The sequence below is a fragment of the Corvus cornix genome, chromosome 3 (assembly GCF_000738735.6).
Source record: "Corvus cornix cornix isolate S_Up_H32 chromosome 3, ASM73873v5, whole genome shotgun sequence".
NCBI classification, from domain to species: Eukaryota; Metazoa; Chordata; class Aves; order Passeriformes; family Corvidae; genus Corvus; species Corvus cornix.
The window spans coordinates 47,185,930-47,206,581 of record NC_047056.1 but is presented as its reverse complement, the minus strand read 5'-3'; positions in this window follow the sequence as shown (position 1 = coordinate 47,206,581).

The window sequence follows — 20,652 nt, the reverse complement described above, 5'->3', positions numbered from 1 at the left end:
TCCAGGGTGCCAATGCTTTTGCTGAGGTTTCCTGACAGCTCTGAGAAAAACAATTCCTCATAAGGCCAAGATTATTTCTGCTACCAGTAGGAGAGGCCATCCCTTTCTGCATTCAAGAAACAGAGTGGGAAACCCTGGCCAGTGACTTTGACATGGAAAGCATTTTCCAGAGAGTTTAAAACATGCATTGTTTGCCTGGCACAGGCTGAGACACTGGGGAATGCTCTGAACTATGAAGACCATGCAAACTCTGTCACCACATTACCCCAACTGGAGAGCTCTGTTACAACTCAATAAAGCTTCCAGACCATTCAGACTTGATTTTGTTGTCATTACAGTATTATCTGTCCCTGAGATATTGCAGAGTAGTGCACCTTCCACCAGCTCTTCCTCTCACTGCAGCACATGACTGCACGTTGTACGTGGCTGAGCTCTTTGTCAGGCTGTGCCACATGGGAATTTCTCCTGATAAGGTAAACCTCTATGTTCTGCCCAGAACATGAAGAAACGGAGCCTGGCCCTTAAGAATGAAGGAAAGAAGGAGATTTGCACTTTGTTCCTTCCGTTAGAAAGAATGCTGCCCAGTGATCAGATCGAAGTAAACACGAGATAGGGGGCTGGAATGCAACTCTTGCCTTATCAGCTCCTGGCCCCTGCCTCAGGAACCCTCTGTCATCTCATAACATTTATTACAGGCTTACCAGGTATCAGAAAGGGTTCTGGGTTTTGGGCTTCTGCTGCTAAATAACTTACGTGATGATGAATGAGTAATTTAAACTTACAGCACCTTGCTTCATTATCTCCAAAACTCTTAACAGGAATTTCACAGGGCTCCCTGGAAGCTCAGTGTTCTTAAATTGCTTTAAGAGTCTTTCCTGAAGTATTTTCTTGCTATATACAAATAGTGTAATAACCTTAACTTGAAATTATTATTCCAGAGCCAAGTGGTAAACACCAGCTCAAATTCACACTGTATGGGTTTGTCTGCCCCAGAATGGGGTGGCTGCATTGATGCTGGGCTGCTGCCTTTTGCCTTGGTTTCCTCTAGGACCCATGTAGCATAATTGTGGCTGTGAAAACTAGCTTTTCTTTTAGGGTAACTTTTTGGGTTCAAAGTCTTTGAAATAAGCAGATCCCCTGTTAAATTACTCAACTTACTTTTAAAAGGTCTTTCAAAAATAGTTTCGGTGGCTCCGTTTTGAAGAAATGGTTACAAGAAACTAAGCCATGTATCTTCACATAATAATTATGAGAATTAGATCCTATTCCTTAGACATACGCTTTAACTATTCAAAAATGAGGGTATAGCCTTACAAAAGTCCTTTTTAATATATGTTTAGAATGTGTGGCAACCTGGTTTCCCCAAGCAAAAGACCATTTCTGCTGCATTCGGACTGCTAAGGAGGAGCTGGTCTGTACTTACAGGAGGGATTTCCCTAAAACTCAGCACCTGGGGATCCCAGCCTTCAAGACACTGACACTTTGTCCTATGGGATACCCAGATGCCTCCAGCTTTGGGGGTTGCCCCAGCTCATCTCAGCTTGCAGGTATCTATAGCCACTATGTTTGGGATTAAGTTTTTTTTATATTTTATTTGTAATTTCATAATGTGTAACCAAGAGATGGTGGGTTTTGAAATTATTTTTTTCAGATAATCTTCATTTGTCTCCCAGATTCTTAAGTAGCGGCTGCTGCAATCATACTTTCATCACAGCTGCCTTGTCCTCTACAAGGACCAAAAACTAGATGTGAGCCAAGAGGTGCAGCTGAGGGGTGAAATATGTCATTTCAGAGCAGAAAATAGGTGCTGCAAAGTGGTATTAGGGAAGAAGCACAGCTTTTAAAGGGGCATGTGGTGAAGGAGCCAGGGAAGTAACATACCTAGTGCAGAGATACAAACTTATGGCAGTAAAGGCCTTCAGCCACAGGGGTTCCCAGAGATGCCTCACATATGAAGATCTGCTGTGTTTGTGCTCTAATAAAAGAAGATTAACTAGGAAGCAGTTTGATGAACTGAATTCTACTCTTAATTTTGGTTGGGGTTTTGGGTTTACTGACGTGGTCTATATCCTCACATTGCAAATGTAAAATTCTTCACTTCTGTAACTTTTTCTTTGGTGTCCAGAGCTCATGGAAAACATGGAATATCTCTGACAATGTGTGCCTGGTAACAGAAAATTGGTTGTGTGGGATTTTTCTGGAGAAGCCCTTCCAAACAAGGCTCAGATATGAGATGAAGTAGTCACTTAAGGCTGCTTTGAGATAGATATGCTGATGACAGCCTGTGGGGAAAGCTTTCAAATGGGGTGAAGCCCATGCCCAATAGGCTAGTTCAACTGGTCAATTCCCACTGAATAAATTACTACTGTTCTTCAGGGGAAAAGGCACCACTCTCACAGAGCAGAGCCTGGCTGATGGGTGGCCCTCACAGGGTTCTGCTGCAAGAAAAGCTGCAAACTGAAGCACTTTGCAAAATGGAGTGAAAAAACAGCAGCTCTTGTTTCAGTGTAGCCACACATTTATCATTTCCATTTCAAGACAGACGAACTTTTGACAGATACCAACCGATTTGGGCTCTATATACCCCGTGATAGTCAGAGTGTGAGTGCTTGACAGGTGCTATCTTTCCAGAGACTTTGCTTCAGGACAAGTGCAGTGAATTTTGGCATCTGAGAGGTTCGTGACATTTTTTAAAGGCCATGAAACAGTTAAGTACATGTAGGTATTTGTATATATTTATACATGTATAAGTACACATGCACATACACTTTTGTATTCAAAGAGGTTGCCAATTTTTAGCAGAAGCTGTGCAACTGGGTCTGTGTGACAGTATATAAAATTATTAAGTTTTGAGGTTTCTTAATTTTTATAATTTTTATTAAACTTTTTTAAGGGATCACCTTTAAAATCCCATTAAATGCTTGCATTTGCCTAAAATGGTTTGTTTCAGTAAATGGACAAACCTGTGAATCGACTAAGTTTGAATATGGTGGTGTAGGAGCATTTGTGTTTCTGTTTGCTGAGTTTTCACTCTGGGAAAAGCAAAAAAAAAAGAGGCATTTTCTGCTGGAAAAGATTCCTCATATACAATTTTTTTACTAAGTTTAATAAAAAGTCAAAGAAAAGAAAACATTCATGTCTCTTGACTCTTGCCAGCTCCTGCTGCTGCTATTTGTTTATAGTTTATTCCTTTATTTTTATTATTACTGACCATTTATTAGTACTGTAGTGGTGCCCAGATCATCCCCATGACGATCATAAGGACATGCTGCAGCACGATTTACAAACAGACAAGCTGATACCATTGCTTCCATCAGGAATCCCAGCACACAGTCAGCCGACCTGGAGCCAGGAAGTGCAATACAGTAAAATCACATCCAGGCTTTGGGGTACGTTTATGAGCAAACACAACCAGGGAGGATTTTGAAAAACTGCTGGCAAAGACTCAGGTCTGCATGCTGTGGGGATACCATTTTATCCCTTCTTCTTGGAGTAGAAAGGGGTATTTCTCAGACAAAATAAAGGCTTTTATTCATCCTGCAGAAGTGGCCAGTGACCGGATTCTGGAGAAGATGTGTTCTGTACCTTCGGACTGTGGGTTTGGGGAGCGTGAACAGTACCCCAGCAGCCCAACTGGGCATGAAATTTGGAGCCTGGCATCAGCAGGTGTGCTGAGTTTGATGGCCACCCCACAGTGCGTCACCCCCTCTTCAGGGACAGGAAGGACTTAGGCTGGAAGGGCAAGGTCCAGCCACTGTTCTGGGAGCCTGGGTACATTTCTGTCCTAGTGAGTGCTTTAGTAGGAGTCACCAACATGGGGCTTTAATAAGGGAAAGGGTTTGTGAAGGCAAGAACTTACGCAGATTTGAAGCTTAAACAAACAAAAAAGAAGTTAGATAACCAGTTATACCAGTGGATAAAGTTTGGGAGGACTTAGAGGAGAAGTGTGTGGTCTTGTACTATTTTGAGAGTGTGGAGGGATTGAGAGAGAAGTGATGAAATTTAATGGAAGGAGGGAAGGTATCAGGTCCACTGAGGCTGGGAAGAGATTTCCTTACCTACTCACTTCTTCTGTGTGAGACAGTCTAATTACTTGGAGGGAAGATAATCTCAGATAGTACAGCAGAAATTATATCTGTGATTTTTTTAAATACACAGAGGTTGGGAAGGAAGGTTTTAAGAGGCTGCAGACACCCTCTATTAGAATACAGTAACTACAAATCTTATGAAATGGTTGAGTAGAAGGAATACAGGTAGAAATGTCAGGACTGAATAACACAGGGGTCAATGGTTTTGCAGTAAAAGTGGTGCTGGGCAGGACTGTGAGGGCTCAGCTGGTAAAACAAGTGGGGAAAGCCAGAAGTAAGCCTGAAGAAGGAGGAAATGAAGGAGTAAAGAAACTAAGGCTGCTGGGGCACTGGAGTGAGACATGAATGTTGGGATGCAGCAGGAGGGTAGAGATCACAAAGCCCAGATGTCTCCTGATATAAATAAAAGTAATTCCCTGGAAGCTAATGGACTTGGTGTGATGCTCATTAGGTGAGGACAGAGAGGGGATGAAAGAATATGATGATGATGCAAAAAAGATCTCTGGAAAATAATTCATCTTTAAACCTGCTGAATAATGTCTGGCTTGGACAGGGCTGTGCAGTCAGGGATACCAACAGCAGGAGAATAACTCCATGCCTGCCATGGTGGTGAAGCTGAAGGGAATGAAGTGAATCATTAACTGTGGCTTTATGTCAACAATGGCATAACATGAATCCTGTAATGAGCTAAACTGATAACTGGTAAGAACAGTTTATGGTTTATTCAATGTAAATTAAGCCAACAATAAGTAAAATATAATCAGATATGTTATAAATGTTAATTAACAAATTAGAAACATGGAGACAATTATTGGCAAACAGAATTATAAATGTTTAAATAATGAAGTAGCTGCAGAGTGAGCTGTAAACTAAGTCAGATGGACAGTCTCAGTGACAGAAAATATATATTTAACAGGTAATAAAATCAGCAAGTAAAACCGCATTCTGCAACAGGATTGGAGGGCAGTACAGGCACTAGGAGAGCAGTATTGCATTGCCATATATCAGATGTTTTGTTTATAACAAAGCAATTGTTTCTGCTTCTTTATGAGAAAAACAAAAAATAGAACATCCATGTTCTTTCCATGAAAGAAACCATATCTGCAAAATTTGCCACAGCAAGTCTGAAAGGGCATGGAAAGTTATCATTCTTTTTGATTCAATAACCTGCCTTGAGAAGGCATTAAATACATTGTTTGCAACAACTATTAATACTGTATTAAGGATGAAATCCAAGTAAGCTCAGCAACTTACTGCAAACAAGGGTAAATTGGCTTGTTAAACCCATAGTTTGTTTACAGTGGTTATATAGCGGCCTTGTAGCACGAAAAATGCAATTTGTTGGAATATATTTCTTTATGGTATGTTTCTTTTGGCTCTTGGGAATTGTCCTGTGACTCAAACCATGCCCAGTAAAGAAAAAAGCTCCACCTGAAGTATTGCTGTTGTCACATGATATTTATGTTGCTGATAAACAGGAAAATGTTTGCTCAGCATCTTATTCTACGCCAATTGTGAAGCAATAAACAGTTTCTGAAACAGAACTAAGTGGCTGTATCCTGTATTTTAAGGCTAAAGTCTGAAAAATTATGTGTGAGATAGGGGTCTTTTTGCTCTTTTAATGTGTTTGCTCTCTTATCCCTTCCTGGAAGAGCCAAGCTTCTGTGTGGGAGCTGCAATGCTGAAGTCTGGAGTTTTGTTCATAGGACAGAGTTGTACTCTCTCACCATCCAACTAAGTCAGGTTTTTACCTGGCCACTGCAAATATATTGTCTTGCTGCTGTCTCCTATATCCAAATATTTAATTCCTAGATTCTAAACTCAAGGAGCATCTGTCAGTGTTATCTTTTAAAACCCCATTGGGAAAGGAGAAAGAGTTCTCTTCCTTTTTTGCAACATGCTAGATCTATTCTTCAGAATAAGATTTTTCTGTGTATAATATGGTTAAAAATAAGAAAAACCCTGAAGACAGAATGAGTGAAGTTTCCTTGTTTGAAAAATACATTTATATTCTGTATTTTGAAAGAGATTTTATAGTACCTTTTTTCTGTTTGATTGTTTTGTTTTTGTTAGTGGAAAGGAATTCAAAGGAATGAAATTAAGCCTATGAACCAGTACCAGTAATCACATTAAACATGGGAGAATTGAACTAGCAATTTCCCCCAGCTGTAGGCAGTTTGTGAACTGCCATCTACCACAGAAAGTACTGTTGCTTGGTTTCCCTTCCCTTTGCCTTGGGATTTACTTTGCATTCAGTGGATTGTTTCAAATCCTTGCCTGCATTCAGTACGAAGGCTGCAGTCCAAGCGCAGCCGAGGGTTTCCTCCTTTGCAGTCACTGACCAGGGCCAGGCCTTTCAGTATTAAACATGCTTCAGGGGACAGGCACAAAGAAGTGATCAGGTGCTGAGGAGCCTGCTCTATTGCTGAACTCAGAAAATAGGTCAGCTGTCCTTCAGCTGCCTTGAAAAAAATATAAAGGGGGTGAGGAATAGACTTGTTTTTCTTTCTTTCCTATCAACATTGCTCCAAACCCAGAGGGGGGGAAAAATATCCATCTCCTACAAGCTGTACAAATACTGATGTTCAGATTATGGGTTGTTTAATCTTTCTTCTGCTGTGAGTTCTCCACTCCTTGGGCTGTTAAGGGATGTGATTGCTTGAGCAGTGCTGGGGCAAACAGAAATGCTCTTGAAGCAGATCTCCTGCTAATCCCTCAGAGCACGATGGTGTCAGGCCACTGCAATGCTCTGCTTCTGCCACCTTTCTAAGCAAAATCACAACTCTGTAGAAAGACCTCCTTTAACTACCCTGACTTTAATTTCCTCACCAATTCTACAAATGGGGGGAGGGGGGGGGTGCGTGTTACATTTCTTTTTTCCCCCCTCTGTATAAAGAAAAACCTCTCTGTGAAAAAGAGGGCCTGTACTTGGCATGTAGCATAGTAACATGAGCATAATAAACAACAGTGGCTGTCCCCATAAATAATAAAAGGAATGTTTCTCCCCACATGGCAGCTTTTCAGAGGAGAAAAGGCAGGGAATAGGTAGCCCTCTTCTAATGCGCAACCTTGCAAACTCTAATCCCCACTTCTGTTGTTTTCTTTGGCAAGCCACCAGCTGGTGGAGAAGGAGGTACCTCTCTGCTCTGCGCTCCCTTCTAACTTTTATTCTCTTTCTTATCTGTTATGCCTTGTGCCTGCTGGAAACTCAGAGGCTCCTTAAAACGCAGCTGTATTTCTTCCCTCTGCCTGTGTGGTGTTTTACATTCTCCTGACTATGGAGACGTGCTCTGCTGGTGATGAACTTGGACTCATAATATCAGCATAGAGGTGAAAATAGACCATTCACAGCTTAACATCCTCCTGATTTACGTTCTTGCAGCAAAGGTGATGAGCTCGATACAAGTGAATAACTGTATCATTGGAAAATGTTTCTGTTGTTGTTTCAGCTGCTTAAGTAAAAATGTTAAGTTTTCTCACCATTAGGGACATGATTTAGTGGCATGTCAAGATTTCCCTTTTCTGGCCACTCAGTTCAAACTTCAAATATATTGTAGTTGGCTTCAGTTTTCAGAGCCATGTGTTAGCTACTGCAGTAGCTGAAAATGCATGCAAATTATGCCTTTATTCTGGCTGAGATTACAACATTAAAACAACAACAACAACAGAGAAAAGCCTGTGCAGAGAGTATCGTAAATAATTTAGCTTAAGTGAATGCTGAAATTAGTCAAGGCACCACATTGCTTGGCTCCAAGCAGTCTATTTACAGCCAGATATGTAGAGTACCCTCTGGCCAAAGCCTAGGCTTACAAAAATGGAAAGCAGGAAAAACAATATGATCTTCTTTTAAAGAAGCATGTTGGAATGATCCGTGGGGTTAAATATACCTAGACAGGGCTCTGTGCCATAGCTCCAGCAATCTTGGGAGAAAAACAAACTGTTTATAGAGAGCCCTGAGCTGGGGAAGGAGATAATGCAATATGCTCATGTATTATTGGCAAGTGCTCTGAGTGGTACAGGCGAGCTAAGTGCATACAGTATTATCTTGCATAATTATTGGGTCACTGTACTGTAAACTAAGTGGCTTCTATACTTAGCTACACTACTGTGCTCACTGCCTGATTAAGGACTAGATCCAGCTCTCTCTCCCACCCGGCTGTATTTACACTGAGCTCAAAGGATCGATTTGGGGGCTACTCATTCTTCTTGGGGTGGCCTTCATTTCTGAATAGCTGAGATGAACATGGCAAGAGAGCAATGGGCATTCGTAGTCATGGTAGTAGGGATGCTCCCACTGCAGCCAGGCACAGTAGAGCCTTTCCAGGGAGTCCAGGGCTTGAGGACACAGCGAGTGGACAAACGCAAGCAGATGACTTGGATCATTTAAGAGAGACAACAAGAACTGATGTGAACGATGGACTAGACTATTTCATAGCTAATGCTTTGTTTGCATGGATCAGAAACCCTCGAAAATCTCATCTCGGGAGAAAGTATGTGTTTCCCACACATTCCTTTGAATGTGGTTATTGTGTAAGGTACCACTTGAGGAGAGATTTCTACCACCACGGTACAGCAGATCAGGGAGCAGGTTATCTGCATGCTAACAGGCTGAAAGACAACTCTGACAGGCAAAAGCTGCAGTCTGTGGAAGGGGAAGAGTGAGGGGTTTTTTTAACGGTACTTTCAGAACCAGCCTCCTTAGCTCATTTACGAGTCCCAAAGATCAGGTGAAATAGTAATGGAGAATGTGGGGAACCCAAAGATAAGCTATGGCTATCAGGCAACAAAGTGTGTGTGCATATATATTTATGTATCCTCAGAGAGCTTAGCAGGTTTGTTGAAGTGACAATGGACTGAGCTAAAGTCAAGAAGAGAGGCTGTGAAAGCAAGGGGTGAGGGAAGGAAAAGAAGCTAAGATTACAGACTGGGATGAGATGGAGGCCAGGAACTGAGACAGAGAAATGGGAAGTAGAAAACACGGTGGGAAGAAATGAAGTTGAGAACAGAAGACAAATGGAGAGAGAATGGAAAATTAAAATAATATTAATATTTTTGTTGTTTAATGGAAGAATAGCAGCTTGAGCCTTGGGAAATACACAAGGTGAGAAAATAAATGAAACCTAAAACTAGTGTAGAGAAAGTAGTGCAAGAAATCATTGAACAACACTAACATGGCAAAGGAGGTGAGAAATCTGTCCCAAGATACTAGTGGCAGTATGTACGTTTACTGACAGGCAAAAAATGGTTTAGATCTCACATCCTTAAGATACATCCTTACCCCTTAACCAAGGATACCACTTCTTCTAAATGTCTGTGCTGCACTGTGATAGGTCCCTACCAGTCCTTATTCTGAAAATTCACAGTATAGGAGTGAACACAGAGATAATTAAAAGTGTAGGATTTATATATACCTGTATCATCTGATGTATTACTAATTCTTTTCAAATCCCAGATTAACAGTGAATTTCTAGATCATAAGGCTAAGTTAAAAAGGATTTTGGTAACTATGTCTTCTTTCATTTCTGGTTTCACGGGAAAATGTAACAACAAACCCTAAACATTAAGGATTTCCTGTGCATACAGCCACTGTCTCCAAGGCTGTCACTGGGTGTATCATATTGTGTGACTGCTGCAATAGAGAATTTCCTCTGCCAGTCACGCCTGCCCTGTCAATGATGTCCACCATCCAAACAAGCAGACATGTGGAGAGAATGGTCTCTTGGAGAAAGAGGAGATGGTGAATGTGCTTAGGTAATAGATAAAGGATCTTTTTCACATCCAGTGAATTCCCAGTGCCACTTTCACAGCAGGAAGAAAAGGCAAGAAGAGTCTGCTTTTATCAATTCCACATGAAATCTTCAAATCTAGGTCAGATTCTTCTAACCATCTATGTTTTAAGCTCTACAAAAATATTTTTTCCAAAGATTGAATTCCATTTGTGAACCATATAAAAAAAAAAGAAGCCAAGGTCTGACATAAAACCTTAGAAAAACTTCATTAAGACCTTCAGCCTTCATATAACCTCATTGAGAAGCAGTGGAAATAGAGGTTTAACCCATTCACCTCTCTTCCTGTGCAAGCCAGAACAGGGCTCTGGGCATGTACATGAGGAAGTGGCTTTTGCTGCATGACAATGCATAGTGTGCTACAGATCACCGCTTCTCATTGGACTTGAACTGGCTGTGAACCTTGTGGATGGATATGGTACTGTGAAACACTGTTGTAATGATGCTTCTATTTCTCTCTTTTTTTAAGCTGAAAACTGCTGGTGTAGTCCTTAGGAGCCCAAAAGTATATCACTTTTATGGCACAAAGGTTCATCTTTCTACTACAGTGAACCAAGTCCACTTAGGCTAAGTGGCAGGTAGTTTTAATTCCTTGGATTTGTTTACCTGCTTCAGAGAAGGGAAGTTATGAAAAAGTGAGCTTGGTTTTTGAGATTGAGCGGCGTGGCTTTGTAACACTGTAAGTGAAACATGATGTATGCTAGCAAAAAGCATGTCCAAAGCAACTTTTTTGTTAGAACTGTTTGGTTTTTTCACTTTTAAAGAGATGAACTCTGCCTTACATGTTTAAGATTAGGGAAAAAAACCTTACCTTACTGCACAGGACTATTTGCCTTATTGCCTCATGTTTGCCTCAGGTGTAAAACCACAGCAATGAACAAGATGCCACTAGGGCTAGGTACATTTATTAGAAACTTACTGCAAGTCAGAAAATCTCACAAGAAGATTAACTTGCTGTTTCCATGAGTAATCTTTCAATCTTTCCTTGTGGAGGGGTCAAGATGCACAGGAGCTCCTTGCGAATGTTAAGGTGAGGTTTAAACGAAGGTTTCAACAAGCAGAAGTTATTTTTGGAGCCTTTATATCTTCAGTAAGCTCATGCATGAAACAAGTTGCCATGACTCAATAATATTTTTTTTCTGAATCCTTGCAGGCCTTGTTTGGTATGTTTTGTGGGAATTAAATTACACTTACAATTCAAACCTGCAGTGTGTGCATGCGAGGTAGAAGGCTGCTTGGAGGGAAAGTGTTATACACTCAGTAACCTTTTTGTATTTATTTGTTCAGCATGCTAGCTCTTGTGCTATTTGCTGGGAAGGAATGCCTACACAAAAAGCTACGAGGTGGCTCAAATAAAAAAGCCTAGAATGTTTTGAAAGCCTCCCCCTTGACTTTGGACTGAAGAGATCTGTAGAATTTTTGGCACATTATAAATCTGTGTTTACTGAAAAGAGAAAAAACCCTACCCAGCAGCCCCACTCTGACTCTGGGTTTATGTCCATTGAAGTCTACGCCAGGCCCAGTTTATAGAATGTCAAGTGCTAATAATTCACAATAGATCCAAGAGAAAACTTGAACTGCATTTTGGGTCAAAACATGTAGTTTTAAAGTCTAAAAATACTATGCAATTTGATCTTAATTAGAAGATCCAAGCTTACATCACATCATCACATTGTTCCAACTCTTCTCCTAGGAACTTGAATGTAAACTTTGTGTTTAAATATAAACCCACCTCTGGGGTTGGCCTATTCTCTTTATTTATTTTATTTGCCAAGCTGCTGAAAAGGTCACGTGCACAAAAAGAATGCCCCGCTCCTAATCTTTTTAAGCTATTGACAGGGTAGCTCATGCGAAGCACTTAGTTTCATTGTGCCTCTAGGAATGGAAAGATAACTATTTTTCTTATTCCCCAGTCCTTTTCTTTCACACTGATGTGTTTATGTTTTTCTCTCTTAAATACTCATTCTGGCCCTTGGTTACAGACACGCCATTTTGTATGGGACATAGATGTATGCTACAGTTTAGAAGTAACCTGGGCACAAAACTCTTCTTCTGACAAGATAAAATCTTCCTGTATGACATCCTTGCTAATATCAACAGAATAAGTTGGCTTTCATTACACACTACTTGTTTTAATCCTATCTGCCTGTTGTTCATATTCTTCCTGAGAATGGGGGCAGGAGAACTTTGGGAATAGTGAATTGTGTGGTTACCTAAAGTATCACCAAACTTGTAATCTAAATTGGAGCCCTGATGATGAAATCTAGCACTCAGGCATGTGACTTTGTGTCATTTTCTGCATGATGCCTTCTCATTTTTCCTGAACTTCTGTTTTCTACATTTTCTTGGAAATTTTCACACCCCAGTCAAAGTCCCAAGGATGGGCTTAAAGCCACCTGCAAGGTTTGTGCTTATTCTTTTAGTTATCCAATTAGCTGTGAATCAGAACTGAAGGATCCAGTTGCTCTTTGGAAGAACTGAATTTAGGGTATCCACTGGGGACTGGACCCTTGGACTGTGGGTAAAATCCCTGCTGAGTGCACACCAGTACATGACCTGGGAGGCAGGAGAAGCCAGGGTGATGCTGCCACATTCTACCCCACCTCTCTTCTGCAGTTCCTAGACCGACTAAAAAATGTTGCTCCTTTGGTACAGTGCCACATACAAAAAAGAAAAGTGCAAAACATTGCTGAAGTGGAATTTAATGAGCCATCCACAAAACACACCTGAGGAAGCCCAGGTGAAAAACCAGGGTTTTCTAGTTCTGCTGACATCTGCTCAGGATGGCTGCCACTGGTGCAGTTGAGCTTCTCCACAGCTGCTTCCTTGTAACCCCAACCTGAATTCCCCAGGCAGGTATCCCTGGTCGTCTGAGAGGCTTGGTTTCACATGGATACACTGAATTCAGCACAGCAGTGCCAGATCCACTTTTTCTCAAGGATCTTCTCGTCTGTGGATCTGCTGGTATGGATTTCCAGTGACCAACTTCTAGCAAGGCGAATGGAGCTCTTTGTCTCTTCACTTCTCTTTAGATACAAGTTGTTTTGGAGCAGATGGAGTTATCTACACGTAGCAAGGTGAGCTGTGTGGTATGTTTTGAGGAAACGCCCAGAAAGCTGATTCTGCATACAGTAGCAGGAACAGGACATGCATTAAGGGAGGGGCGGGGGAGATTAGAGCATAGATCAAAGATTAAATAAAATAATGCAAGATTAAATAAGCATAACAGTAGTAAAAAAAATTGCCAGATTCAGAAGCTTGGAAACCTCCCTGGTAACCAGGGCATTACAACTGCTTAAACAGAAAGCCTGTGAGTTGCTTTATTCTGCCCTAGTGGAATACACAGACTTATCTTGTACTTGCTGGCCTATTTTATACTTATTTTGTGTGGATCAGGCACAGAAAATGCTCAAATGCAGTGCAGGAATGAATCTTTAAAGCATGCTACAATGTTTTGTTTATTCCTCCACATTATCACTGCAAACTCGATCATCTTTCCTGGCATTAAGAGACTCCACAGTTGCTCTACTCTCAGCACTGCCTGATAACAGGAGATTTGTGAAGACATCTCTGTGCCAAAAAGAAGGGAGTGGACAGAAACAAACTTTTCACAGTGATGCAAAATTGTATCAGTGGTAAGTCTAGGGAGAAACAGGTCTTAAAAGCTCCTGTTGCCTTTGGAACAAATTGGGAGGGGGAGGAAGCAGTGTTCATTTACATTGTAAAGTCTTAATTTTTAAACAGAGAGAAAGAGAGATGTGTTTAAGGAGGGAGAATTGTGTCTTTTTCATAGCGATACTTTTCTTTCTACCAGTAGTTCTAGAATTTCCATTAGAGAGAAAAACAAATAACAAGGCTGCCAACCACAGAGATGAAAGAAGAAGCCAATGGAGAGGAACAGATTTTTTCAAATAGTACAGCAATGACAAAATACCAAGGCTCATTGACAGCATTGTCAAAGCTTAAAATTATAGCTAATGATACAGTAGTGGCTCTCTGGCATTTTAAAACACCACAGCACATGAATTTCTCACTGCATTTGCATTTTCCTTCTTCTCTAGACAGCAACAAACTTAAACTGATTCTGCTGCTAAGTAAAACCAGCCAGTGTAAAATAATTATCATCTCAGACTATAGCATAAATTGGATCAGGTAATCCTCTGTACACTTTGTTATCAGCCTGCTGGGAGCAAATATAGCCCAGCAGTATCAAAAGTCATTAGTTCAAGTCAGGACTTGGGTGACTGAGCAGGTGGAAGTTTTACATGTCAGATGGAGGAAGCTTAATGCAATATTGAGTAGCAGTTACATAAAGTCTGCTAGGGTGATACTGCTCCTTTACAGACAGGCAAGCTGCAGAGGTTAGGGAGTTTGAAGTGGTTAGAAAAGTCATGTAGTCCACAGCCATAAAGCTTCTCTTTAAGTTCTGTTGAATTTGTTTTATCAGCAAATTGTTGCTAATGAAGTAATTTGGTAAGTTTCTTTGCCTGCCTCTCCATCTGAAGGCAGGCTAATTTACACCACAGTGCCAGGTTTCTCTCTTCCTCACCATCATTTGGCACTGAACTGTGAATGGGATTGAGATTTACCATTCATTCAGTGTTTTGTTGTGAATCTCATCTTGCATCATCCACTTCTGTGCATCTGATCCATAAAGAGCTGGTACAGACAGCCAGTGCTGTGTACTGCTCTCCCTCAGAGTGAAATGCACTACCAGCCTGGGGACTACACCTCAGATATCACCTCTGCCAAAACCTCTGACACTGGGCTCTAAACATAAGCTCTTTCTTTCTCCTTCCACTTTGGGTGCCAAGAAGGTTTTTTTTTTTTTTGTTTGAACTATGCAGTAACTCAGGAACCAGGTGGGATGCAGGAGGCCCTACATTAGCATTTCCTGTAGTGGCATGGGTGATCAGAGCATGCATGTAGGAATGACTTGGGCCCTCCCTGGCTGAGGAGGACTCCACATCCTAGTCGATTCTTTCCTGGTGAGTGCTGTAGGCTACTACACAAAATGGAGCTGTGTCCGCTGGTTTAAATAAGTGCCGATAACCAACAATTTGAGGAGAGAGAGCGCATGGAAACAAGTAAAGGGAGTAAAAGTAGAGGTAAGAAATTGTATTGCCTCTAAGCTACTGAGAAATAAATCATTTAAGGAGAAGGGCGTTCAACACTGAGAAATGAAAATGAGAACACCTAAGATAGCAGCAAAGTTGAAAGACCTGAATATGCTCATTTGAAGGGCGGGGCAGAGATAATAAATTAAAATAATCGCTATATTTGAAGAACTAGCATGTGAAATGGGATCCAAAAGTAAAGATTTTGAATAAGAGGCTCTGACTTGGTCAGATAGTAAGGAGAGGGCATAAATAGCAAACATGTGCCTATAATTAAGATGAAGCAAGACTACAATGTAAACAGTTGGATCCATTGATCATATCTCAACCCTCTGCAAGACTGGTAAATATTGAAGGAAATATAACCAAAGATATTGAGAAAAATTTAAAATAAGATCCAACATATACTTTAGGAATAGATTATATCATAGTGATGAGGTATATGTCTTTACCAGTGGTAAAGGTCTTGCTGATAAGGAAAGCATTAGAACCAACTGCTTTGGATGTTGAAGAACACATCAAGGAAAAGAAAAATTAATGTATTAAAGATGAAAATTAGTAGGAGAAAATGAAAGGTAGCTAATGGACTGGGTAAAGAAGAGGCAAAAAAAATTTAACCTAAAACCAAAGAGAGGTTAGGATTGCTATCTCCCTCTCTGGTGGACAGAAACATGAAAGTCAGTACTGGCACAAGAGTGCAGTAGTACAAACTGCCCTAAATAAATATATTTAGAAAACATCAGAAATTTTGAAACATCAGAGGAGAGGGGAACAGCTGCCTAGTCAGTATAATGGAAGTAGCATTTTAAGATAGAACTTTGCAAACAAATTGAAGTTTGATAAATTATAGACTACAAGGCTGACTGTGGTAACAGGGACACAGTCTTGATGAACCAGGCGATCCTTTCCAATCCTTTTTTATAAACTGGAATACAGGAACTGGGTTACTTGTCGACCAGTCTTCTAACTGATAATGCCTGAGATGATAGTTTCTAATACCAAATAACATTAAGAAATTAATGTTATGAAAAATAACATTAAAAAATGAAGTGACTTGTTCCTTTATCACCTGTTACTCTGAAGGAAGATGTAGAGAAGAGAGGTATAACCTTTTGTGAGCCATAGGACTCTGTAAGAATGCAGATGTTTTTTCTGTTTACATTGGACAGCATTATTTTGCATATCTCTAACATGGTAGTGTTTTAAATAGATAAACGAGTTGATCACAAGGATAAAAATTATGATAAACTAATAAAAACATTTGCATTTTTAATACACATTTTTATTGTATAACCAGAATTACATGTAATAGAAATAGGCCTGGAGAGGGACTTAGAGAAGCATTTTAATCTATTCCCTGAGGGATGAACTATACCCTACAGCATTCCTGTAGGGTACATTAAGCTCTTTGTAGATGTCTCCAAAGGTGGAACTGTGTGAACTACTCCAGCTATTGCAATGCTTTTGTTGCACTCACTGTCTAGAAAGGTTCACTTAAGCCAGTGCTGAGCAGGGCAAGATTACTTTCTGTATCTTGCTGACTTTACTCTTCTTTGTAAAGCCTAATATGACACTGCTTACTCTGAAGTTCTTCCTGTTTTAGAAAAGGATCATTTCATGAAGATGAGAACATGGACCAGCTAGGCACTTTTGAAACAAAGAACTGAAACAAACTAATGTGAGTGATCAGCAAGAACTGGCCCTCAGTAGAAATGTTTTAAATAAGCTGTTAATAAGAAAAAAAAAAAAACCTCCATAAAATTAAAAGGCAGAGGTTTTGAGTTTTAAAGGGAAACATAGAAGCACAAATAACAAGGACAGTTGTTTGTTCATAAATTTCAATATCAGATTGAAACTTTGTGGAAGAGTGGAACTTACTAGGGAGAATACCCTGGTAGAAATAAACCAGTAAGCATGAGTAGAATATTTAATTTCTTTTGTTTTCCACATATTGGAAACTAAAGGAATTCTAGTAATAGTTGTAATTTTTTCTAGTAGAAGGGAGAAATGTTACATTGAGAGTATCATGGAAGAGAAAAAATATTCGTGCAATGGAACTGTTACGCATTTTGAAATAATGCAGTGTTGCATTTGACCTACTTCCCAGCTTCTGCTGTTGTTGAGACAAGGGGGGGTTCTGTTTTCAGGTTGTTTTGTGTTGTATGCATGCCAAAAGGCAATGGCTCCATGCTCCCAATGTGCTTCCATTCAGGACCAGGTTTTCTTCATGCATTCCAATGAACCTGTTTTGCAGCAGGGGGAAGGACCCAGCCTTTGCCCAGGTTAATTCTGCTGCTGTTTGTGGTTTTGAAGAGGTTTTTCTACACATAGATTTGCTTGTAACAAATCAGTTTGTTGCTGTGCTGTCCTAGTGCTTGCCTTTTCATTAAGGCATTTGTAACGTCTCTGAGTTAGGTGGATGGCACTTAATTTTCTTACCACAGGAATAAGTAAATACTTTAAAGGTAGACATCTTCCTACAGAACGAAAATGTTAGGAATTACAATCCTCAGTAAATGACTTTATTAACAGTATTTCAGGCATTACACCTGACAGAAACCTGTTGCTTACTTCTTATTTTCTGTTTTTACCAGAAAGATATGACAATGCCCCCTTTACCTTGCCAGGGCAGGAATATAAACAGTACTTGCTTTAGATCACACGTAGGTAACTGCTGGGCATTATGCAACATGATTAAAAGACACATGGTACTGCTTTCAGTATCTGTTGATCACTCTTAAGTAGGGTATCTTTAAGGCACCTGTTGCCACCACAGTCCAGGTACCATGTGTTGAGTAGAGACAGGAAAGAACTCTGCTCATAAAATTATCTTGATTAATGAGGGCTCTATTTTGAGATGGGCTGTAGAGCCAGCTGTGGTTGTAGCTGTGCACCACAAACTGCTGCTTGATACTTCCTGCAGCTTTGTGTTCCTGCCTCAACTTCTGCATGGGTTATTATAAGGCAGGTGGAAGAGTTCCTGCTTGCACAGGGTGGTCTGCATAGCATTGCAGCCAGGATGATGTTCTGAACAATTTTGCCCAATAATACCTGGAGTTATTATGCCGTGAACACAAGACCTCACTACAATCTACACTAGTCAGCTCCACAAGGTCAAGGACCAAGAGCCTTCACATTTACATTTGAAATGCTCTCTTACCTAGCACTAAACCAGGAATTAATGCTCACAGCTCTGCTGACTTTTGTGGAGTTTAAAAAGTTTATTATTTGTTTAAAAAACACAGTAATGAGGCTTCTTAATATACATAACTGGTTTCTTAAACAAGGTGGTGTTTTGGTTTTTTTTCAAACTACTGATATTTTCCTTTAAGTACAAAGCTTAAAAGTTGTATGAACTTAATACTTAGCCAAGTAACCATATCAGAAGGTATCTCTGCCAGCTACATTACAGGGACACTGGAGCTCTGCTCAGCAAAATGTTTTAAGAGTACATTTGAACACAGTGATTATCTGATCTGCATATTTAAAGGAAGGGCACTGGATTATCTGAAGAAGACATAAACTGATATGGATACTGAACTCTACTGTATTTCAATAGCTATTTTCAGCCTAATTTCAGTGCCTAGAAGTCATGCCACCACAATACTGCTAAAAGTACTTCCCAATGTAATACCCTAATTTTTTTCTTCAAAAGTTTTATCAAATTATTGCAGTTTCAAAATTGTCCACTTTTTACTGTTTCTCTAGGAATTACAAATCCATATGAATAAAAGGCACTGTTTCTCCCAAGATATCCATGAAAGTTCTTATTCTGAGAGAGACAACTGCAATACAAAACACCTTACAGGAAATGTAGGTGTAGTATCTGCAAGCCAACTCCTTTATTGCAATGCATGGTATTTTAACACTGTACACTATTATTTTATTGCATCATTGAAGATTGCATGTTCTTTCATTTCAGCAGAAAATTACACACTTTGCTACAATTTTTTTCTCCTCCCTTTTACAATATTTCTATTTGGTTCCGCTCTGAAATGATACCCGGTATTGTTTTTTCATGACTACATTGCTTCATGGTGACTACATATATATAATTTTCTTTTATAATTTGTCATGCCTCAAAGAAACAGAGAGCACTTGTAGTTAAATTGCCCAGTTACATGGCCATGTGTTCTGTATAATTCTTTTTTTGAAGCTGCATTGTCTAAGCTGCAAACTACAAATTTACTTATGCTGCAGGTATGAGAAAGGCTGTAGATTAAATTAGATGAAATCACAACTCAAAATTAATGACTTACACATTCATAAACTAAAAGCTGGATAAATTAATGTTTTATCACGGATGAACAACCAAAAAGAAACCAATTATTTCGGACATCTTGACTTAGATATTTTAATACTCAACTCTTGTGCAGCACATGTGTTACTTGTTCTTTATACAGGTACCTTATGAGTCTCAGCTGCATTACCCTAACACCGTTGTTTAACAGTTTTCACACCTGTTTTGTTTTCTTGTGATCTTCGTTTGGTTTTTTTTCAGGGTTAGGATAATCATAATCAAAACAATAACTAAAACCTGCTTTCTTTTCTGAGTCCTTTCCTGTATTTTATTTTGGAGTTTCTTCTCTCCTATATAAGCTGATGCATAAAAGCTAGTTTAGATATAAAAGTACTGATTTGTAAAATCCCAAAGTTCCTTTGAAACACACTAATTACTCGAATATTTATTGCCTCAAAAATGCACAGGTTCTTTGGCAATTTAATGCATGCATTGCCTTTGTAGGCCTTCCTTATTCAGAACGAAAATTTGCGCATAGTACTCCAGCGAGATTTCTGGATGGAAACACTACTCCTAAAAAATAAGATGAAACTTTCTAAATTAGAAACAAAGTCTGTTTATGCTTTTGGGCATCAAGTATTTATAAGCAAGCTGAAAAATGATGTATAAAAAAAGTTACTAACATTGGTTTAAACCTTCTCTTTTTTTTTTTCCTGAGGATGATGGTCTCGCTAAAATAAATATTTAGTGACAATTATTTTAATCAATAACAGTTCAATGCACGTACAAATTTCAGATTACTACTAGGTACTGGATTTTGGTAGTTAGGAAATTGAACCAGATGAGACCTCTATGGTTCATTGCACGTTGTTCCACAAAGCTGCAATAATACATGTTTATTACATTTTATTACATTTTTAAACTAGTTTTCACTCACCATTACTGGTGGAAGACTATTTCAGAACTTCATTTCTGGGATTAGAAACTTATTTTTGCTTTAACTGCAGAGCGTTGCCTACTACTGGGACAGATTCTGACAAAGATTAACTGAAATGAGTAGGAGTTTTGATTGGAGAAGGGCTGATGATTAAACTTTAAAATATGTCATGCATTAGGAAGCTCCCAAACTGAGATCTCAACTGGTGGGAGTTTTTATGGTTCCATTACTACAGCTCTTTTAAATACACAGTGCTGAGTTAACTGTTGGTGAACCTGAACTGTGATTCCGGCCATGCCGTACCTTAGCCTGCTCCCTGGGGCTGGTTTCTCTTACAGGTCAGCACATCTTAGCTTGGCTGCTCAGCTTGACTTAGCCTCAACATTGCTGCTGTTGCCAACAAATCAAACTTTCCTTTCTCCCACACTCTCAGCCAATGTGCAGGTAAGTGCTAAGGCTTCTTTGCAGTCCCATCTCAGCACAA